Below are 23,623 nucleotides of genomic sequence, written 5' to 3'. Positions count from 1 at the left end.
AAAAAAAAAAAAAAAAAAAACTGCAATGGCAGTGAAACAACAACAAAAAAATAAGTCAGTGCATGTATCCATCTCAATGGTTGTTTCTCAGTTTGGCATTTACAGCTGTCAGCATTTGAAGATCAGGACCCATTTCTAACTGGAAAATGGAATGGTGTTTGAGAACAGTTCCTTTCATATATGGGCATCTGAGAATTGCTGTGCTGAGAAATAGAGGTTAATTCAATCTGAACAGATTCCATGAAGCATTTGGGAACATGGAAAGAATATTTTAAAATAATAGAACGGCTTTGACTTTTGTTTTAGCAATTTTTTCTCTTCTCCATGGGACAATGAGTCTTTTCATTTAACTTTACCAAGGGGGTGGGGGAAGAGAGAGAGAAGGAGATTATTCTGTCATAGCTACGGGTTCTTCTAAGCATCATTGTTGCAAGTAAATCGACAGGCGAGTAGAATTCCCTCCAGAGCCAGAACTGTATGCTGTGGTCCTTGAGACTAGAGGCCTGGTTCTACACACCTGTGTGACCTCACCTAGGTAACAACTCTCTGGGCTTTAACCAGTCATCCATAAAATAAGAGGCATGGCCTGGGAGCCAACTTTCTTCATCTAAACCAGACCATTGGCAAGATCCTGCTATCCTGAAGAAGGTGGCAAGATCCCCTCTCCAGTGGCAACCCCACCTCCAGACAAAAAGAGAAAGGGGACAGGACACTAATATTTATTAAGTATCTGGATGGGCTGGCCAGTGAACTGGGCATTTTGCACAGTATCATCTCATTTGATCTCCACAGTCATTCTGTGAGGCGGATGAGCTCCAAATTTGATGGATGGAACACTAAGATTTACAGGTAGAAAAACCTCTCCAAGGCCTCAGAGCTCGTTATCTGGCAGAGACAAGGTTGTACCCTGGCCCCTCTCAGGCAGTCAGTCTACTTGTTAAGAATAAGATTTTCAGGCCGGGTGTGGTGGTTCACGCCTATAATCCCAGCACTTTGGGAGGCCAAGGAGGATGGATCACTTGAGGCCAGGAGTTTGAGACCAGCCTGGACAACGTGGTGAAATCCCATTGCAGTGGGATTTTTTAAGGAATCAGAGAGACCGATGGGGTTGAGGAGGATATTTATTATTTAAGTGCACTGGCCCAGTCAGATTAACATCCAAAGGACTGAGCCCTGAACAAAGAGTTAAGTTAACTTTTAAGCATTTTGTGGGGTGGGGAGAGATCTGTTCAGGGGGAAGCATATCACAGAAGCAAGAAACAAAGACAATTGTTCAATTAATTGAGAGACATGCATTACATCATTTCTTACTTTCCAAGGAAAAACATGTTTTACGATGTATCTGTCTAGTGACCTTGCAGTTGCACAGCTAGAGAAACAGGGTCTTCACGATGCCTGGGAAAGGAGGAGAGATAAGGCTCACTGGCCACAGAAAAACAGGCAGTTAATTTTTTTTTTTTTTTTTTTTTTTGAGACGGAGTCTCGCTCTGTCGCCCAGGCTGGAGTGCAGTGGCCGGATCTCAGCTCACTGCAAGTTCCGCCTCCCGGGTTCCCGCCATTCTCCCACCTCAGCCTCCCGAGTAGCTGGGACTACAGGCGCCCGCCACCTCGCCCGGCTAGTTTTTTGTATTTTTTAGTAGAGACGAGGTTTCACCGTGTTTGCCAGGACCTCGTGATCCGCCCGTCTCGGCCTCCCAAAGTGCTGGGATTACAGGCTTGAGCCACCGCGCCCGGCCAGGCAGTTAATTTTTAAAGGACTCCGGCTCTTTCTCTTTCTCAGGGGAATTGAGTTTTCTTATATACAACTGAGTTTCTGCTTACACATTCTTTAATTTCTTTTAATTCCTGTTCCACCATCTCTACTAAAAATATAAAAATCACCCGGGCATGATGGTGCACACCTATAATTCCAGCTATTTGGGAGGCTGAGACAGGAGAATCGTTTGAATGCAGGAGGTGGAGGTTGCAGTGAGCTGAGATGGCGCCACTGCACTCCAGCCTGGGTGACCATGCGAGACCCGGTCTCAAAAAAAAAAAAAAGAAAGAAAGATTTTTCTAATAATAAATTCTTAGACATCAGGCTCAATAGTTTTGCCCAAGATCTCTCTGTCAGCATACCAGGTATGCACACCAACTGTTCTATGCGTTCACAGAGAATCATACAATACTAGAGTTGCGTGAATCTCAGGTGTACCTTCCTGTCTTCCGCCTAATCCTGGAATCCCTGGCAAATGGGAAGACATCTGGTTAGGACTCAAGGCCATCCACGATCTTCAGGCAGCTCTAAATGTCAGACCTCGGTTCTCCACAATGTTGACCTGATGCTGTCTGTAACTTCCACCCAGTGGTGCAGGCCTGCTTGCCAATTCAGCCTGTCCAGACACAAAGTCATCTTTTCCTCAAATCCTTTCATGGTCTTGCTAACCACATCCGCCCAGCCATCCAGACCAGAAACTTGGAGCCAGCCTCCACGTGTCCTCTGGATCCTCAACAGATTTGTGAATGGATAAATTCTGGTGTTCCCGGCTCTGTACGGCTCCCCTGTCTAGCCCTCCTGACGGTTCCCACTGCTGCAGCGAACGTTCTACCCTCACCCTTTCTCAGTCAGACTCCCAGGAGCCTCAGAACTGCCCTCCATGCCTTGGGTCTCTCACCTACTGGCCCTTCCCTTGTTGTTTTGAATTGGCCTGTGGCCTCACTGTGCAATGTTAACATTCAAGGCCCTCCTTGACTGACCACTGCCCACCTCTCGGACCATGACGGCCCCCCACATCCACCTCAGCCTCCCCATTAGGGCTTGAAGAACTCAGACTCTTGTCATGGCGGGGCACCTCCATCCATGCCGTCCCTTGCCCTGAAATGTCTACGTTCTACATTCATTGAAATTGCATTCAGTCCTCAAGCCTCAGCTCACATGTCACTCATGCTGTAAAATATTCTCTCGTTTTTCTAATGAGAACTGATTGCTTCATAGACCCCTGACAATGGGTTTGTTGTCTGCTGCAGCACACACCTTGTCACCTCTGTTTCCTCCTTGTGCTAGGTACCAAATTGTGTGAATAAATTCTTTAAAAAATTATTGATTTGAACAAACACATGTATTGATCTTTCATTAATTAACAAAATACTAGTTGAGCAAAATGGCCCTGGTTCTGCATCCAAAAAGTACCGAAGTCAAGCCCATGTCTTCCTCTACATACTATGTTTGCCTGAATGTAGGGGACTGTAATAGGAGGATAATGTCTTCCTTCTTCTTCTTCTTTTTTTTTTTGAAATGGAGTTTCGTTCTTGTTGCCCAGGCTAGAGTGCAGTGGCGTGATCTCGGCTCACTGCAACCTCCATCTCCTGGATTCAAGTGATTCTCCTGCCTCAACCTCCTGCGTAGCTGGAATTACAGGCAACCACCACCACACCCAGCTAATTTTTTGTATTTTTAGTAAAGATGGGGTTTCACCATGTTGGCCAGGTTGGTCTTGAACTCCTGACCTCAGGTGATCCACCCGCCTTGCTCTCCCAAAGTTTTGGGATTACAGGCGTGAGCCACCATGCCCAGACTTCTTTTGTTTTTTTTTTGAGACAGAGTCTTGCATGCCCAGGTTGAAGTGCAGTTGCACAATAATGGCTTATTATAGCCTTGAACTCCCAGGCTCAAGCGATCCTCCTGCCTCAGCCTCCCTAGTAACTGAGACTACACCAGTACCACCACATTTTTGTATTTTTTGTAGAGACAGGGTTTTGCCATGTTGTCCAGCTGGTGGCGAGCTCCTGGGCTCAATGATCCTCCAGCTTTGGCCTCCCAAGTGGTAGGATTACAGGTGTGAGGCACTGTGCCTGGCTCCTATTTTTCCTGATTGGAAGACCCCACATACAATTTCTTGGTCAACTTGAATACTTTGAAGGATACAGATGAAATATCAAGTATCTACTTATAATAATGTATCAATTTAGTCAAAAAACATATTTAAAACATTTTAAGTTATAAAATAACATGTTAATTTAGAAAAACTGCTTTTTTCATTTTATAAATGTTCCATAAAACTTTTTTTTTTCCATAAAACAATGTTTTCAAATGCCTTACCTGTCTCTCTAACATCAGTTTTTTTTTTTTTTTTTTTTTTTTTGGTTTTTTTTTTGGTTTAGTACTCAGCAGTCATCCCGAAATCCGGGGTGAGACTGCATGGAAATGGAAGCTATGCATGCTAAAAGCAACCAGGCACAGGTCATGGGGCCTTACCCCACACACAGTTTGGACACTACTCACTGTCTCCAGACTTCTTGAACACAACACAGAAATAAACTTCTTTCTTTAACCCACTGTCATTTCATTTTTTTTGTAACTTGCAGCTGAACTTAATCCTAACCAGTAGACCATTTTTAAGTCTCTCCTAATGAACGCATTTGGCACCAGTGCTAAATACAATCTTCCCTTCCTGAATTTCTGCAGGTTGAATTGCATTTATGACAATTGAGATATGGGTAGGTAATCACTCCCTTTCAAAATGAAGTATAGGCCAGGAGCAGAAGCTCATGCCTATAATCCCAGCACTTTGGGAGGCTGAGGTGGGAGGATCACTTGAGCGCAGGAATTTGAGACCAGTCTAGGCAATAAAGTGAGACTTCGTCTCTATAAAAAAAAAATTTTTTTTTTTTGAAACTCAGTTTCGCTCTTATTGCTCAGGCTGGAATGCAATGGTGCAATCTCAGCTCACCGTAACCTCCACCTTCCGGGTTCAAGCGATTCTCCTGCCTCAGCCTCCAGAGTAGCTGGGATTACAGGCATGCACCACCACACCCGGCTAATATTGTATTTTTAGTAGGGAATGGGGTTTCTCCATGTTGGTCAGGCTGGTCTCGAACTCCCGACCTCAGATGATCTGCCCACCTCAGCCTCCCAAAGTGCTGGGATTACAGGCATCAGCCACTGTGCCCGGCCCAGAAAAAAAAAATTTCTTTTTAATTAGCTGAGCATGGTGGTACACACTTATAGTCCCAGCTACTTGGGAGGCTGAGGTGGGAGGATTGCTTGGGCCCCAGGAGGTTGAGGCTGCAGCGAACTATGATCACGCCACTGTGCTTCAGCCTGGGTGACAGAGAGAGACCTTATCTCAAAAAAAAAAAAAGAAGAAGTGTGAATGGAAACAATCTCAATAGCCCTGTACAATAGCACAGAAAAACTATGGTGTGGCCATACAATGGGATATTACACAGCAATAAAAAATAATTAATTATGGCATATGATAACATGAGAAATTTACAAATATAATATTGAACAAAATAACATTCAAAAATGGATAAAATTGTATCTACAATCATAGGAATCAGGATTTTGGTTATACTTAGTTAGTTAGTGCACAGAAAGAGCCTGAGGGGGGATTCTGGGTGCTGGCAATGTTCTATTGATCACAATGCTGGTTACACATGGGTTTATGGCATGAAAATTAATCCAGCTGCATCCTTGATTAGTGTACTTTTTTGTATGTATACTTCAATAAGAAGTTTGTAGGCCAGGCGCAGTGGCTTAAGCCTGTAATGCTAGCACTTTGGGAGGCCAAGGTGAGCAGATTGCTTGAGCTCAGGAGTTCGAGACCAGCCTGGACAATACAGTGAGACCCTGTCTCTACAAAAAATACATAAATTGTTCAGGCGTGGTGGCTCACGCTTGTAATCTCAGCACTTTGGGAGGCCGAGGCAGGCAGATCACCTGAGGTCGGGAGTTCGAGACCAGCCTGACCAACATGGAGAAATCCCATCTCTACTAAAAATACAAAATTAGCCATGCGTGGTGGTGCATGCCTGTAATCCCAGCTACTCAGGAGGCTGAGGCAGGAGAATCACTTGAACCTGGGAGGCAGAGGTTGCAGTGAGCCGAGATTACGCCATTGTACTCCAGCCTGGGCAACAAGAGCGAAACTCTATCTCAAAAAAAAAAAAAAAAAAAAAAAAAAAAAAAATACAATAATTAGCCAAGCGTGGTGGCACATGCCTGTAGTCTCAGCTACTCGGGAGGCTGAGGTGGGAGGTTGGCTAGAGCCAAGAGGCAGAGGTTTCAGTGAACTAGGATCACGCCACTGCACTCCAGCCTGGGCAACAGTCAGACCATGTCTCAAAAGAAAAAAAGAAAAGTTTGCTTAAAAAACAGGCAAATACTCTACACAGGTCCAGAGAGCAAAATAAAAATAAAAGATAAAGCAAGATAAATTTACCTATGGTGATAGAAGGTAAAATAGTAGTTGCCTTAGGGGAAGATGATAATTTATTTGGGGTTCGAAGGGGGCTATGGCTGCAGATCTTGGGGGCAGTTACATGGCAGTGGAGAGGGCTCACTTGTAAAACTCCACTGAGATTTCACTTATGATTTGTGCACCTTTTTATATGTTCCTCTGATTTAAAAGAAAAAAACTAACTTAACAAATAAAGTGTGCAGTTCCAGGCTCTATTGACCTCAGGTCCTTCCACCAACACAGGAACTGAGAGACCTGAGAGCTGTAGCAGAAATTTTGAAGAGTTTAACAGGTGTTCTCTCTTGAGTGGGCCATTGTGCACATTCTGGAAGGGGGTGGTTATTAAGAATGAGGCAGCCCAGGCAGTCACTATTTGGAACTCCTTCTCAGGTCCTGTGGTAGGCAGAATAATTGTCCTCCAAAGATGTCTACATCATAATTCCCAGAAGCTGCGAATATGTGATGTTAGACGGCAATGGGAATTGAGGTTGCTAATCAGATGACCTTAAAAAAGAGGAGATGATCCTGGATTATCTAGGTGGGCCAATGTAATCACAAGTGTCCTCAAAAGTAGAAGAGGGTCCGGGCGCGGTGGCTCACGCCTGTAATCTCAGCACGTTGGGAGGCTGAGGTGGGCAGATCACAAGGTCAAAAGTTTGAGACCAGCCTGATTAACATGGTGAAACCCCATCTCTTCTAAAAATACAAAAATTAGCCAGGCAGGGTGGCTCGCACCTGTAATCCCAGCTGCTCAGGAGGCTGAGGCAGGAGAATCGCTTGAACCCAGGAGGCAGAGGTTGCAGTGAGCTGAGATCACACCACTGCACTCCAGCCTGGGCAACAGAGCAAGACTCTGTTTCAAAAAAAAAAAGTAGAAGAGGTCAGAGCATGATGGCTCACGCCTATAATCCCAGCACTTTGGGAAATCAAGGCAGGAGGGTTGCTTGAGCCCAGGAGTTGAAGATCAGCCTGGGCAAGATAGAGAGACCCTGTCTCTACAAAAAATGAAAATTAAAAAAAAAAAAATCTAGCCAGACATGGTGGCACATCCTTGTAGTCCCAGCTACTTGGGAGCCTAAGTGAGAGGGTCACTGAAACCCAGGAGACTGAGGCTTCATTGAGCCATGACTGCACCACTGCACGACAGCCTGGGCGACAGAGCAAAACCTTGTCTCAAAAAAAAAAAAAAAGGATAAGAAGAAGGCAGAAGAGAGATCTGAGGGGTGGCAGCGAGAGAAGCATGCAGCCTGACATTGCTGGCTCTCAAGATGGAAGCAAACTAAGCAATGTGTGCAGCCTCTGGAAGTTGGAAAAGGCAGGGGAACAAATTCTCCCTGCTGACACCTGGATTTCTAGCCCCATGAGAACCATTATAGAATTGTGGCCTCCAGAGCTGTAAGATAACAAATCTGTGTTTTAGGTCACTAAGTTTGTGCTAACTTGTTACAGCAGCAATACGAAACTAGTACAGACACCATCTGGGAATTTCAGGGAGGTCAAATGTCACTAGAGTGATTTGCTTCACAGAGATCTTGCTCTGGACATGGGGGCATTTTTTCTATTTCACTAGAAATGGAGGAGGAGAAGCAGCTAGAAAAGTCGGCAAATGCTGTTGATGGAGAAACAGAGACTATTCTAAGGGCCAAAGTTGAGGGTTACTGGCCAGGTGTGGTGGCTTACGCCTGTAATCTCAGCACTTTGAGAGACCGAGGCAAGAGGATCACTTGAGCTCAGGAGTTCAAGACCAGCCTGGACAACATGGCGAGACCCTGTGTCTATTTTAAAAAGTTTAAAAAAAAAATCTACAAAAGAAACAAATGTGAGGGTTACTCAAGGGGAGGGAGAAAGCCCAAAAAGGACAGGAAGGAGCCACTTCTGAACTGAGTTTCAAGAAGCCCTGGGCTGACAAATGGAGATTTGATCCACAGCTTTGACCCCTCTGGTCTTGAGCTTTTGGTCTTTAAGACGTGTGAAAACAGCCGGGCGTGATGGCTCATACCTGCAATCTCAGCACTTTGGGAGGCTGCGTCAGGTGGATCATGAGGTCAGGAGTTTGAGACCAGTCTGGCCAATGTGGTGAAATCCTGCCTCTACTAAACATACAAAAATTAGCCAGACATGGTGTTGCAACTTGGGAGGCTGAGGTAGGAGGATCACTTGAACCTGGGAGGCAGAGGTTGCAGTGAGCAGAGATTGTGCCACTGCTCTCCAGCCTGAGCAACACAGAGAAACTCTGTCTTGGGGAAAAAAAGAAAGAAAAAAAAAAGAGATGTGAAAACAAACTCACCTAACTGGGAGGGTACAGGGAGAAGCCCTAAACAGCAGTAAGCTAAAACTCTTTGATTTAGATCATTTTCTCTAATACTCTAATATTTCTTTCTTTTTTCCAAATAGTTTTTCTTACCATCATGCCCAATCTAATATCTCTGGCAGACAGAATAATATGTCAAAGATGTCTATGGCCTAATCCCCAGAATCTGTGACTGTTGCCTTACATGGCAAAAGGGACTTTGGGCTGGGTGTGGTGGCTCATGCTTGTAATCCCAGGACTTTGGGAGGCCAAAGTGGGCAGATCACCTAAGGTTAGGAGTTCGAAACCAGACTCGCCAACATGGTGAAACCCTGTCTCTACTAAAAATACAAAAAAATTAGCCAGGCATGGTAGCTCATGGCTGTAATCCTATCTATTTGGGAGGCTGAAGCAGGAGAACACTTGAACCTGGGAGGCGGAGGCTGCGGTGAGCCAAGATCACACCACTGCACTCTAGCCCGGGCAACAGGGCGAGACTCTGTCTTGATTAGCTCAGATTTTCTAGGTGTGGTTTTGTAAGAGGGAGACAGGAGAGTCAGGATGGAGAGGAGGGTTGGAAGATGCTGTTACTGGCTTTGAGGACAGAAGAAGGAACCCAGGAGCCAAGAAATGCAGTCAGCTTTTAGAAGTCAGAAAATGAGGCCGGGCGCGGTGGCTCAAGCCTGTAATCCCAGCACTTTGGGAGGCCGAGACGGGCGGATCACGAGGTCAGGAGATCGAGACCATCCTGGCTAACACGGTGAAACCCCGTCTCTACTAAAATACAAAAAACTAGCCGGGCGAGGTGGCGGCGCCTGTAGTCCCAGCTACTCGGGAGGCTGAGGCAGGAGAATGGCGGGAACCCGGGAGGCGGAGCTTGCAGTGAGCCGAGATTGAGCCACTGCACTCCAGCCTGGGCGACAGAGCGAGACTCCGTCTCAAAAAAAAAAAAAAAAAAAAAAAAAAAAAAAAAAAAAAAAAAAAAAGAAGTCAGAAAATGAAAGACATATTCCCAAGAGCCTACAAAAGGAACCACAGAGCCCTGCTGACACCTTGATTTTAGCTCTATGAAACCCATTTCAGAGTTCTGAACTTCAGAACTGCAAGATAACAACGTTGGGTTGTTTTAAGCCACTATGTTTGTCAAATTTGTTATAGCAGCAATAGGCAACTAATACAACAACATAAAATAACTACAGGGTATCCCCATGGGCAGTGAGCCCCACTTTCCATAAGTAGATAAAGGTTTCTCTGACAGTACTTTTAGAATAACTTTCCAAAAATGTTAGCTGATCCACTTGCTCAGCCACTGATTTTTACATGCAGGTATTTTGTGAAATTTTCCATTTCAATTGACTCACTTTGAGTACTTTACACCCTTCACACACTGTTGGATAAATTCACACTAATTAGTTCATTTAACCCTTACAACAACCCTATGACGTAGTATAATGCCCATTTGACAGATGACATAACCGAGGCTCAGACAATAATAGTAAGTATAGCTAACAAATATCGATCATTTATTCTGAGCTAGGCATTGAACACATGTTAACTAATTTAATTCTCCCAAAAAAATCTATTCATTTACAGATGAAGAAACAGATGTCAGGCACAGACAGTCTAAGTAACTTTCCAAAATCTTTGCAGGTATGAGGGACTGGAACTGGAACCCACGTCCTTCGGGTGCCAAGAGCAGTGTCCTTTGGGTTGTACCCCAACTTTATCTCATCCATGTCAAAGCCACTGTTATAGTCACTACCACCAATTACTGACAATAGCCCAGGCCTCTGGAATTCAGCCCAGGCCTGCCATTCTATCTGAGCTCCCTTCAGGCAGTGGTGGCTGTCTGCTGAGCCACATGGCAAGGTTCAAGGGTGACCTCATGGGCTGAAGCTCCAAGTGGCAAGTGGTCCCTTGGAAGGACCTCCCTGGCACAATTCACTAGCAATAGCAATGGCATTCCCCATTCTCCCCTTGGTATATGCTCAGCCTCCCTCTTTCCCTGGCCCTCCTGAGTTATCTTCCCATATGCTTTAAACAGGGGAGTCCTCCATAGCTTCCCTAGAAGACAGGGAATCCCTAGAAGGGATGCTCCTGCATGTGCTACAGACCAGAGGGCAGTGAGTGCCAGGGACAGCATTAGAGGCACTCTGCCAACTTGACTGGTCTTAAACCTCCCCCACTCACCTCTCCCACTGCTTGTCCAGCCTCACACCCAACACCTTGCTCAGGCCAGTGTTACACCCATCACACCCTCTTCGACCTGCTTTTCCTGAGGCCTAAGCCTGTCACTCCCCCTTTTCTGCTCCCCACCTCATGCCTTGCTTTCTCGTAGGTGCCAGTCAGAACTGTTTCTAGATAAACTGTAGAATTTTTTTTCCAGAACCTCCAATGGCTCTCTTATTTCAAAGAGCAAACAGCTCTCCTTTTCTTTAAATCTCAGGCCACACTTTTAACTACCTTTTGCTAAACAAAGACATATGGCACTCGCTGATAAGAGCTTAGGGCATGACAGCTGCTTGAGGGTGTTTCAGATTCGGACTCTGCTCTGACACCTCTGACAAGCAAGTTCAGGCCTTGGTGGCCCTGGGTTGCCTGGGTCTGCACTCTGGGAACAGGGAATCCCAGAGCCCCAATTTATAGAAGACAGTGTCCTGGTAACTTGGGGGCCTGAGATTGAATTCTATTGGCAGAAATAAAAGTAAAAAGTGTGGACAGATAGGAAAATGCAAGGTGAAGAGCCACAAGCATCTCGTTCTGCACAGAGGATTCTAAGCGCCCAGTTTCAGGGACTGAGAGGAAACATTCCAGGCCATAAACCCATCTTGGTATTTTGAAATGGTTTTATGAGGTGGTCCCTTTGGAAGCAAGCAGGGAGAACTGCCCCGGTGTGGACTCCTGCATGGCAATACCAGCTGAATACACATGGCTTATCTGCTACCCTCACGTATCCATGGAGAGCCTCTCTTTCTGAACTGGGGAAGAGGTGCATTCACTGCTCATAGCAGATCCTTGCTATTTCTGGAAAGACAAGCCATTGAGCTCACCTAATCTTAGGATGCTCCTGGAAATGTTCTAAGGACTTTACTTGCCATATCTCTTTTTTTTTTTTTTTTTTTTTGGTTGGGGTTTAGTTTTTTTGGCCCAGGCTGGGGGGGAAGGGCCGGATTCCGGCCCACCGCAAACCCCGCTTTTTGCCTTCAAGCGATTCTCCCACCTCAACCTCCCGAGTAGCTGGGACTGCAGGCATGCGCCACCACGTCTGGCTCATTTTGCATTTTTAGTAGAGACGGGGTTTCTCCGTGTTGGTCAGGCTGGTCTCCAACTCCCGACCTCAGGTGATCCGCCCGCCCCGGCTTCCCAAAGTGCTGGGATGACAGGCGTCAGCCATCGCGCCCGGTAGCCATAATCTCACTTAATCCTCACAGCTCTGTGGGTATTACCATCCTCATCAGACAGATGAGAAAACTGAGGCTTACAGTAGTTGGGTACCTTCAAGTTGGGTACCCAACTTCACAGCTGGGGTTGAAACCTAAGCAGACTGACCCCAGTCTCTTCTCTCGACCATTCCTTAAANTTTTTTTTTTTTTTTGAGATGGAGTTTAGTTCTTGTAGCCCAGGCTGGAGTGCAATGGCACGATCTCGGCTCACCGCAAACTCCGCCTTCTGGGTTCAAGCGATTCTCCCACCTCAACCTCCCGAGTAGCTGGGACTGCAGGCATGCGCCACCACGTCTGGCTCATTTTGCATTTTTAGTAGAGACGGGGTTTCTCCGTGTTGGTCAGGCTGGTCTCCAACTCCCGACCTCAGGTGATCCGCCCGCCCCGGCTTCCCAAAGTGCTGGGATGACAGGCGTCAGCCATCGCGCCCGGTAGCCATAATCTCACTTAATCCTCACAGCTCTGTGGGTATTACCATCCTCATCAGACAGATGAGAAAACTGAGGCTTACAGTAGTTGGGTACCTTCAAGTTGGGTACCCAACTTCACAGCTGGGGTTGAAACCTAAGCAGACTGACCCCAGTCTCTTCTCTCGACCATTCCTTAAAGGCCGATTGTAAGTGTGCTTGGTGCAGATGCATTGTGGCTTCCTGATTTATGACTAATTGAAACTTGGTCAATTGGGTTTGTTCGGGTGGGCGCGAGTGTCCCTGAGGAGAGCACCTTCCTGTGTCCCCAGTCCTGGACACCCTACCAGAGACAGTCCCCATTTCTCTGTCCTCTCCCCAAACGGCTCCAAACTGTTCTGGGGTTTCTAGCAACTACCACAAAATGCCTTCCCCTTTCTCTCCCTCTTCCATAATATAGGGAAGCTGGAGGTTTAGCTGCCATAGAGAACCCAAGAACAAAATCCAGATGACACGGGCATGAAAATACTAGGTTCCAAAGAGAGAAGAGGGAGCCATCGGCTGTCCGTGGAATAGGAATCACCCCGCATACCCACTCAACAGGTCTCCCTTTCCCCGGGTCGCGGTGGCCGTGGTCTGGGCGTCCCCGCTGCGGGCCACAGCGCCCCCACGGGGCATTCCGCGGCGGCTGCGGCGCGTCTTGTCCTGCGCAGGGAGCGCGCCCAGCTCTCCCGGCCGGGGTGGCTGGACTTCTCCCGCCGAGGGGTCCGGCAGCGCCCCCCTCCCTCTCCCGCTGTCCTCGGAGGGGTCGAAGGTGCCGGGGCCCCGGGGCGCTGGGGGCCGCAGTACGGGCCTGGGGAGGGCGCCTGCGCGTCGGGCAGCCCGAGCTCGGTATGTCTGTCGGTGGGTCGGTCCGCCTGCACCTCGGGGCCGCCCGGCCGCGCAGAGCCGGGGGAAAGCGCGCTGCGCTCACCTGCAGCCGCCGGCGCCTGGGAAGCGAGGCAGGAGCGCAGTCACCCGGGTCTTTCTCGTCGGCCTCTTCGCCTAGCCGAGGGCCGCTGCTCTCCTCGGGAATCGCTCGTGGGAGGCGAGGACGGAGCCCCAGCCTCTGCCTCTATCTCCGCCGCCGCCGCCGCCTGCTCCAAGTCCCATCCCAGAGCGCTCCCCTCGCTCGCTGGCTGCCTGGGAGGCGCTGGGCAAGGGCGGGCGGGCGGGCGGGCGGCTGGGGAGGCGGTGCCGCGGCGAGGGTGGGGAGCGGGCCGGGCGGGAGGAGGGGTGTCCTCTTTGGGGATGGGGAAGGCGCGGAGAGGGAGCGGCGGCGAGGGCGGCCCCACCCTGCGGGCAGCCCCGGGAGCTAGGCACTCTGGCGGCGCGCCCTGCCTGCTGCCACCTGGCTCCTCTCTGTCGGTGCCTGAGCCCAGGAGGGCATCGGACTCCAGGGATAGGGAGCCGCAGGCTCAGAATACAGGCAGCTTTAGGGGCCTGTCGGGGTGGGCGTTCGCCGAGGGGTCTTCTGGGGAAAAGGAGACATGGCAGGAATCTCATATCTAGAACTTGGGGTCATGATCTGCGGGATGCACCCACTGATGACGGGGATGGAGAAAAAAAGTGGTGAGAATTGGGCTAATTGATGACAAGCGCCAAGAGCTGTCTTGCCAGTGCCCAGAGCAACCCACCAGTGCCAGTTCATATTAACAGAGCGTCCACTGGCTGGGGACCAGGCCCCGGGGTGGGGAGGAGGTAAAGATGCCAGGATGGAGAGGAGACAAAATTCCTACCCCGAGGGAGCAGGGAAAGTCTAGTTCAGACAAGACTTTTGAAATTATGAGCAGAGATATTTTCAACTTTGCAAAATGGAGGAACCTCACCTTAGATGTCCCCATGGAGCCTTGGAGGGATGCAGAAGACAGGATTGGCCAGTGATAGTCAAAGTGGCAGGCACCCCACTCTACTAGCTCCCCAGTTCCTGGAGGCAGGGGTGGTGAGTGGCTCTACAACAGACCAGGACATCTCCTATAAAGCTCCAAAATTCTGTTCCCAAACCACTAACCAAGGCACCCAGTTCAGGTTTTAACAAACTACCAGCAGAGACAGCAGCATTATCTAGTTTCAAAACTTCTGGATGTGCCACAGTCTGATAAATTGGTGCTTTGGGTGAACTTTCTTTTGTAATTGACTGTCACTCCTATTTGATGATAGAGTTGGTTTCTGAAATATGAATAAACACCACTTACAAAATCAATTCTTCAGAAAAGCTCCAGGAGGGGTAATTAAAATTCCAGCCATGAAGCAAGGGGTTAACATACTCGAGCCATCAGGCAACTCAATGGTACCTTAATACCAAGAAAGAATTGTGGATTCCTGTCCCTTTACCCAATACCTTAGGCCCACTGGGCACTCTTGGCTGCCTGCGCTGATCAGAAATCGTTTTTTTGTTATGTCTTTGGGAGGAGGTAGGTGGAGGTCAGAAAGCAGAGGAAAGTCTTCAGGAAATGTTTGGTCTCTGAAGTCTTGGATCCCATAGAAGAAAATTCTTCCTGAGTCTGGGCCAGTGAAAATCCCCTAGGAACTGGGGAAGTTGAGCTACAGTTTATGGAAACTTAAATTTAAAATGTGTTGCCTTATTCCAAGACACCAGTGTGATCCAGTAATTTACCAGGAAAACAATAACAATCCCCAAACCCTTCCAAACTGTAAGGAAATTGTAATTTAGTAACTGATTCCGGTGACTCTGGTGTATGCCAATTAAAATGGGTGTTTTCCCCCCAGGGAGTTCTACTGGAATTCTTCAGAATAGTTCATCTATGTACAAAGCACACTTGGGGCCAAGTCAAATAGGTCAAATGAGTTGTTCTACCTTGTGGGATGATCTTCAGGTCTGCCAGAAAAAAATGAAGCAAAAGCAAGTTCAATGTCCTGAAATATAAAGTCAGAACAAACAATGAATTGATTTCTGGGTTACCTTCAGGATGAATTGCAAGTTGATAATTAAGGCTATAGATTAGGAAAAGGCCAAAATTGCCTTTTCTGCTGGAGGTCCTGCCATGTCCTAGATGTACAGAGAACCTTATTCAGAAGTGTGGGGTTAAGATTTTTAGTTCTGGGACTGGGCGATGGCTCACGCCTGTAATCCCAGCACTTTGGGAGGCTGAGGCGAATGGATCACTTGAGGTCAGGAGTTCTAGACCAGCCTGGTCAACATGGTGAAAACCCATCTCTACTAAAAATACAAAAGATAGCTGGGTGTGGTAGTGGGCACCTATAATCCCAGCTACTCAAGAGGCTGTAATCCCAGCTACTCAGGAGAATTGCTTGAACTTGGGAGGCAGAGGTTGCAGTGAGCCGAGATTGTGCCACTGCACTCCAGCCTGGGCAACAAAGCTAGAGTCCATCTCAAAAAATAAAAATTAAAATTAATAATAATAATAATACAAAAATTAGCTGGGTGTAGTGGCACACGCCTATAATCTCAGCTACTCAGGAGCCTGAGGCTGGAGAATCACTTAAACATGGAAGGCAGAAGTTACAATGAGCCGAGATCGCACCACTACACTCCAGACTGGGTGACAGAGTGAGACCCTGTCCCAAAAAAAAAAAAAGATTTTCAGTTCTTACGTGGGCACTCATGTAAGCAGACAAAAATGAGATATGTATTATCTGAGAACTCCTAAGAGTTCACGAGTTAACTGGAATTGGTATCTGTTTAATCACAACCTGAGTAGCTATATTTGGGACCAACTCTCAGTTCTCTGTCTCCACGTAGAGTCTATTGTGGAGTAAGGATTTGGGTCGGGGGAGTCATTTGACCCAGACCTCACACTCGTGAACAGCCTTGAATATAGACTTTAAACATAAGCATCCCTTTGCTCCTTGTAAACATTAGAACTTTTTTGTTTTGCCTTAGAATCCTTCTTACTTGAGACCTAGCTATCTGGCCTCGATGGCAGATTGAAATGAGACTGTCAAATCCAAATAGGACCAGAGTACAGTATAAGGAAACTGAAGAACAGACACGTTGCCTCACAGACCTATAACCTAAAATAAAGCTCTACTGAATGCATGAGGAGACATGTAAAATTGCAATGTCATCTCACGTGCACTGTTTCCCTAGGTGACAGACAGTGTTTGAGTCCCATGTAAACTATTGGAGCTCCTCCCCGTCTCCCTGAAGCAGAAGGGCAGGAAAGGAAACATCTTCATATCTGGCCAGCTGCCAATTTGTTGGAGCTGGAGTTGCAGGGTTAAGGGAATGTTGCAAGGTAGTGGATGAGCTTGGACTCCAGCTCAGGGAGGGGAACCCTGTAGGCAGGGCAGTGGTCCCTTTGGGATACCCCATCTACATGGACAGCTGGGTCCATGTCCAGAGAGTTCCTTTGAGGACAGGCTGACTGATGGCACCATTGTCCTAGGTGGCATAATTTCTTTTTTCTTTTTTTGGCATATGATAATTTATTACTACAGTGTTTTCACCATTAAAATTTATGATCTTGGTCTTTCCTTCTTGCCTTTGTATAGGGCCAAAAGAAAGACATAGGCTACTTTGACAACCTGAAAGCTGACTCCAGAAATATAACCAACAGCATGACCTTTTTGACCAAATCCAGCAACCACAACTTTATTATTTTCCTCAATAAAGTTCAAGCAATCATCATTGAGTACAAAGGCTGTGATTTTCTTGCCATCCTTGATCCACTGGACCCTGACACACTTCCTAATGGCAGAATTTGGCTTTTTGGCTTCAACTCCTACTTTTTCCAGCACAATTCCTTTTGCATGAGAAGCACCTCCAAAAGGGTTGGCCTTCAGGGCTGTGCCCAGATGGGCTCTCTTGTACTGTATCATGCCACTTCTGATCTCATCGGTGACTACAGAGCCTCCTAGCAGTACGAAGTCCACGACACTTGCCCATCCTGCCAGTGCTACAGGCCTGAGCAAGAGAGAAGCAGCTGTCGCAGGTGAAATCATTTCTAAACAAACATATCCCATCTTGGAAAGACTGGATGAAAGTGATCAGGAAAAAACTACAGCAAGTTGAAAATTTGTTCAGGAAAACAATACTCATTTCAAAGGGGACTCAAATGTTTTTATGTGATCTTGACTTGGATCACGAGCTCCTGAGGACAAGGACTGGGCCTTTTCCTTGTTAATAGATCTTGCCCTATGCCATGCTGTAGAAGGGACTGGGTTACTGGCTTTAACCTGGATTTTAGAGCCTTGTAGTTTTGTGGAATCAGACTGATGCAGCTTCCTATCAAGGATGAGGTAAGGTCTGGCACAGTGGCTCATGTCTGTCATGTCAGCCCTTTGGGAGACCTAGGAAGGAGGATCACTTGAGCCCAGGAGTTCGAGACCAGCCTGAGTAACACAGTGAAACCCCATCTCCGCAAAAAATTTAAAAATTAGCTGGATGTGGTGACCTGTGCCTGTAGTCCCAGCTATTTGGGAGGCTGAGATAGGAGGATCACTTGAGCTGGGGAGGTCAAGGCTGCCGTGAGCTGTGATTGCACCACTGTACTCCAGATTCCAGCCTAAGCAACAGAGCAAGACCCTGTCTCAGATTTTATAAAACAGAGATAATAGGCAGTCGCGGTGGTGCATGGCTATAGTCCCAGCTACTTGAGAAGCTGAGACAAGAGGATCCCTTGAGCCCAGGAGTGTGAGCCTGGCTTGGGCAACACAGCAGGACCCCATCTCTACCAAAAATAATAATAATAATAATAATGTTAAAGAATGAGAGAATAGAGTGAAGTGGGGAGCCTTAATGCATACGCAATAGTAAGTACAAATATGATTTGTTTTCTTGGATACTGACAAGGCTGAAACACTGCCTGTCTACCTGCAGACTGTCATCCAGGGGAGAGTGGCATGACCATGGCTCACTGCAGCCTCAAACTCCTTGGCTCAAGTGATCCTCCCACCTCAGCCTCCCTGAGTAACTGAGATTACAGACATGCGCCACCATGCAGACATAGACTCATTAATATCCTTGACAGAAGGTAGTTAGTTGAGTGTCACAAGGATGAGGCTATCGGCTTCTTTTTTTTTTTTTTTGAGGCAGAGTCTCGCTCTGTCGCCCGGACTGGAGTGCAGTGGCCAGATCTCAGCTCACTGCAAGCTCCGCCTCCCGGGTTTATGCCATTCTCCTGCCTCAGCCTCCTGAGTAGCTGGGACTACAGGTATGTCCCACCACACCTGGCTAATTTTTGTATTTTTAGTAGAGATGGGGTTTCACTATGTTGGCCAGGCCAGTCTCGAACTCCTGATGTCAGGTGATCCGCCCACCTTGGCCTCCCAGAGTGCTAGGATTACAGGCGTGAGCCACAGCGCCTGGCTGGGACTATATAAACTCTTATCACTCAATTAGAAGAGGATAAACAACCCACTTCAGAATGTGCAAAATATTTGAATAGTCACATCACCAAAGAAGATACATGGATGAAAAACAAACATATGAAAACATGTTCAACATCTTTAGTCATTAGAAAAATACAAATTAAAAGCACAATAAGATGCCACAACAAATCTGCTAGAATAGATAAAATTGAAAAGAGTATAATATGAGCTGGAATTGAAAAGAGTATAATATGACCTGGGAATATGAAAAAATTAANATTAGAAAAATACAAATTAAAAGCACAATAAGATGCCACAACAAATCTGCTAGAATATTAATCAGTCTATGTCTGCATGGTGGCGCATGTCTGTAATCCCAGTTACTCAGAGAGGCTGAGGTGGGAGGATCACTTGAGCCAAGGAGTTTGAGGCTGCAGTGAGCCGTGTTCATGCCACTCTCCCCTGGACGACAGTGTGAGACAGTATCTGAGTAAAAAAAAAAAAAAAAAAAAAAAAAAAAAAAAAATCATTTCCACTGCAGAAATTGCCTGCAGTGGGAATTTCTGTGCTTGAGTCTACGGTACCTGCCACAGAGGAATTTGTATTGCTTCTACTATTGGAATTTTGTGATCTTCCTATAAAGGATGAAAGACAAACAAGGTTTATAATGCATGGTCTCACAGGGATTTCATTTAAATCTGAAGGGACCAGGAAGTAGGTGAACAGGTCACTATCTTTAAGTTGTATATTAGCTGTTGAGAATTTCCCCCCATTTATCCAAGGTCTCAGGGTTCCACCAAGGTCTTAGATTTGGTCATTTATTGCTTTAACAATGATTTACTAGGAAAGGGAAAAGAGAAAGCTCCTAAGAGGAGACACATCTAGCAATTTAATTGTGGATTCAGATTCCTATTGAATGAAGCTCACATGAAAGGGACTTGATCACAAGAATAGTGAGAACGAAGAATGCTGGTTTCCTTTTGATTTCAAATTTAGGCAGACTATTAGGTAGCCTCTCATCTTAGCAGGACTTTAATCTTTCTTCGGAAAGCAACCCTTTTATGACTGTGTTGCTGTTATCACCTTTACAACTTTCTTGTAAGAGTCAAGACACTCCCCTAAAAGACCCCCAGCCCAGTGCACACTACTCCAGCTGTGGCTTTGGCAGGGTTGCTGGAGCAGTGACTTTCCCACGGTCTCCTTGCATCATCTATAGGAATGAATGAATTTTTTAATTTTTCTTTCTTTTTTTGTTTTCTTTTTTGTTTTTCTTTTTTCTTTCTTTTCCTTTTCTTTTCTTTCTTTCTTTTCTTTTCTTTTCTTTTTTTTTTTTTTTTGAGACAGGGTCTCACTCTGTTGTCCAGGCTAGACTGCAGTGGTGCAGTCATGACTCACTGCAGCTTCAACCTTTCAGGCTCAGGTGATTCTCCCACCTCAGCCTCCTGGGTAGCTGGGACCACAGGCATGTGCCACCGCGCCTGGCTAATTTTTGTATTTTTAATAGAGACAGGGTTTTGCCATGTTGGCCAGGCTGGTCTTGAACTCCTGACCTCAAATGATCTGCCCACCTTGGCCTCCCAAAGTGCTGGGATCACAGGTGTGAGCCACCACACCCGGTGGAATGGAATTTTTTTCTAGTAGGCGCTTCTGAGTTATCTCTGGGGAACTTGAGCTCCACTGAGTTGCTTTTAAAAATTTGTTGCAGTCACTGGGATGGGATTACAGCTGGCTTTAATTTTCCCTATGTGCTTATTTTATTTTATTCTAGTAAATATGTTTTGAGTTCCTTCTATCTACCAGATATATGCCATACACGAACAGAGCAATAAGTAACACATAGACTCTTCTGAGTTGATAATCTACTGGCGGACTATCAACAAGAAAAGTAGTAACCATAGAGCAGAAGATATGCCTTGATTGGGGATGCTGAGGATGCCATGGAAGAACATGAAATGAATGCCATCCAGGGCCAGGCACGGTGGCTCATGCCTGTAATCCCAGCACTTTGGGAGGCCAAAGGGGTTGGATCACTTGAGGCCAGGAGTTCAAGACCAGCCTGGCCAACATGGCAAAACCCCATCTCTACTAAAAATACAAAAATTAGCTGGGCATGGTGGTGCATACCTGTGGTCCCAGCTACTCAGGAGGCTGAGGCGGGAGGATCACTTGAACCGGGGAGGCGGAGGTTTCAGTGAGCTGAGATTGCACCACTGTACTCCAAGCTGGGTGACAGAGCGAGAGACTCCATCTCAAAAAAAAAAAAAAAAAAGAATGCCACTCAGAGTAGTAGGCCATAGGCTTCTAGAAGGAAGTCATTTTCACATGGAGACCAAAAGGATGAGTTATTGGCTTTATTTTCTGTTCTTTCTTGCAACCCATTACTTACATAATTTTATTAAAACCTACAAGTTTGCAATGTGTCTCGATGCCCAGCTCATACCTGGATTTTCTATTAAGATGTCTAAGGAAAGGCCCGGCGCGGTGGCTCAAGCCTGTAATCCCAGCACTTTGGGAGGCCGAGACGGGTGGATCACGAGGTCAGGAGATCGAGACCATCCTGGCTAACACGGTGAAACCCCGTCTCTACTAAAAAATACAAAATCTAGCCGGGCGAGGTGGCGGGTGCCTGTAGTCCCAGCTACTCCGGAGGCTGAGGCAGGAGAATGGCGGGAACCCGGGAGGCGGAGCTTGCAGTGAGCTGAGATCCGGCCACTGCACTCCAGCCTGGGCGACAGAGCGAGACTCCATCTCAAAAAAAAAAGAAAAGAAAAGAAAAAAAAATGTCTAAGGAAGTTTAACTCTCAGGGACACAGATGATACAGTGCATTAACTTCAACGGGGGAAAAAAAAAAGCCTACACTCCCATGGGAAGTGACTACTGTTTTCTGTCTCTATTGGATAGGTGAGAAAATAGACAGCGATACTGGCTTTCTGGGGCAGGGGCAGGGAAGGAAGTTGGGTTGTAAGGTTGTTAAGGTGGCCCTAGACTATTCCTCCAAGACAGTACAAATTATGTCATTGTTCTACTTACTTACTTGCCTGAATTATGCTTGAAATGCAATATGTATATTCTTCTCAGCAAAGATAGTTTAAAATGGTGCCCAATTTCCTCAAAAGGAAATTGCTCCCTTAAAAACAACCACTCTAAAAGGCCCACCTCTGTTGATCCCTCTTCCTGCCTGAATACATTCTTTATAACAATGAAAAGCTGACATTTGCAGAGCATTTTCCAGTCTAATTAAATGGGAAACTGACAGCTTTACTTATTTAACACGAACCTCAAGTTGAAGATTCACCCCAAGTTTACAGTTTACACAGCTTTGCACAACCTGCTTTCCTTCTTGGGATGTATTAAATCAAATTAGTAGAAATTGATGGTTGTTAAGAAGAAGCATGAAGTTATATGTACAGAATTCTGAAATTCTCGATGTCTCAAAGAAATGCATTACCTACTTTGATGTATTCAATCTGCATTTAAGTTCTGTGCCACTTACTATATGACTTTGGCCCAGTTATTTACCTCTAAAACTCTCGGTTTCCTCACCTGTAAAATGGGGTTAGAGTTAACAATATATCTAAGCATGCCTGCATACAGGAAGGGCTCAGTAAATGGTAAATGTCTTTCTACCTCATAAAAGGGTAGAAGCCGCAGGGAAAGAAAGAGGGGCGAGGAGAAGAGAACCTGTGATCTTAAGTCAGGAAGACAAGAATGACAGGGAGGGCACCAATGGAGACACATTAAATCAACAGGAGCAGATCTCGGGGAAAGAAAGGACAATTTTCCATTTTAGGCACAATGAATATGAAATGTCAACTGATTGTCAAGACAGAGAAGAATGGGATTTAGAGCTGCTGTTATTATTTACTGAAGGCAACTAAATGTAGGAAAGGTAAATTTAATAGAAGACCTACAGTTAAAAACAAGTCCAAGGAACACCCTGCGAAGTAAAATAGAGAAAGAGAGTAATTAGAAATACATTCCTTGGCCAGGCATGGTGGCTCATGCCTATAATCCCAACAGGCCTAGGCAGAGAGGATCACTTGAGCCAAGGAGTTCAAGACCAGCCTGGGCAATATAGCGAGATCCTGTCTCTGAATTAAAAAAAGAAAAAAAAGAAAAGAAATACATTCCTTTAGTTAAAATGAATAAAATGGGTATCACACAAAGGCCACCACACTGGGTGCAAGGGGTGTCCCTGCCACATGAGACAACATGGTCCTTTATTCCCTTGCTGGTCACAGACAGCAGACCCATTGCTCCTTGTCTTTCCAGAGCCAGGGCTTTCCTTAGGCACAGGTAAAGACTCATCTGCTCCTGAGCAGGCCTAGCTTGGACATCCCCATCTACGAGCCCAGAAATTGGAACGTGTCACTTGGATAGCAGGGGCTGAGACACTGCAGCCCAGACCTGTGACTAGTAAGTAGCAGCCAGGATGATGTCACACTCAATCCTAGCCTTTCCTGAGAAACGCAGCTCCAACCCTCATTGCTGGTGAACGATGTGCATCCTACCCTCAATCACACAGTTCCTTACAAAACTATCTTTGCTCTATTGAAACAATATACTTGCTACATGTTGACATACATCAAGGGATATATAATTTTTAATTCCTGGGTGAAGAGGTTTCCATCTTAATAAAAGTTGTGTTTACACTGTTAATGACTTTAGAAGAAAAAAAAAAAAAGGCTGGGCACCGCAGCTCACTGTAATCCCAGCACTTTGGGAGGCCGAGGCGGGTAGATCATAAGGTCAAGAGATCAAGACCATCCTGGCCAACAGTGAAACCCCGTCTCTACTAAAAATACGAAAATTAGCTGGGCGTGTTGGCACGTGTCTGTAGTACCAGCTACTCAGGAGGCTGAAGCAGGAGAATTGCTTGAACCGGGGAGGCGGAGGTTGCAGTGAGCTGAGATCCGGCTACTGCACTC

The 23,623-nt window shown here is 46.4% G+C and overlaps 1 protein-coding gene and 1 pseudogene across 2 annotated transcripts in view; both read right to left on the bottom strand.

The window, feature by feature from the left end:
• Positions 1-13,791, bottom strand: part of MATN2 (matrilin 2) — a 182,242-nt gene extending 168,451 nt beyond the window's left edge. The window contains exon 1 of one of the 2 annotated variants that reach the window (XM_017875294.1): positions 13,335-13,791. The gene's annotated coding sequence lies outside the window, so the exon portion shown is untranslated. The remainder of the gene's footprint in view (positions 1-13,334) is intronic. The other variant, XM_017875293.1, reaches the window with a different exon arrangement.
• Positions 13,792-16,840: 3,049 nt separating this feature from the next.
• Positions 16,841-17,270, bottom strand: LOC108531711 (40S ribosomal protein S23 pseudogene; annotated as a pseudogene).
• Between the last annotated feature and the right edge of the window lie 6,353 nt (positions 17,271-23,623).

Source organism: Rhinopithecus bieti, unplaced genomic scaffold (assembly GCF_001698545.2).
Source record: "Rhinopithecus bieti isolate Rb0 unplaced genomic scaffold, ASM169854v2 scaffold_8760, whole genome shotgun sequence".
Classification (NCBI taxonomy): domain Eukaryota; kingdom Metazoa; phylum Chordata; class Mammalia; order Primates; family Cercopithecidae; genus Rhinopithecus; species Rhinopithecus bieti.
Note: the sequence above shows the minus strand (reverse complement) of the source record. Positions and strands in the feature narration are given on the sequence as shown.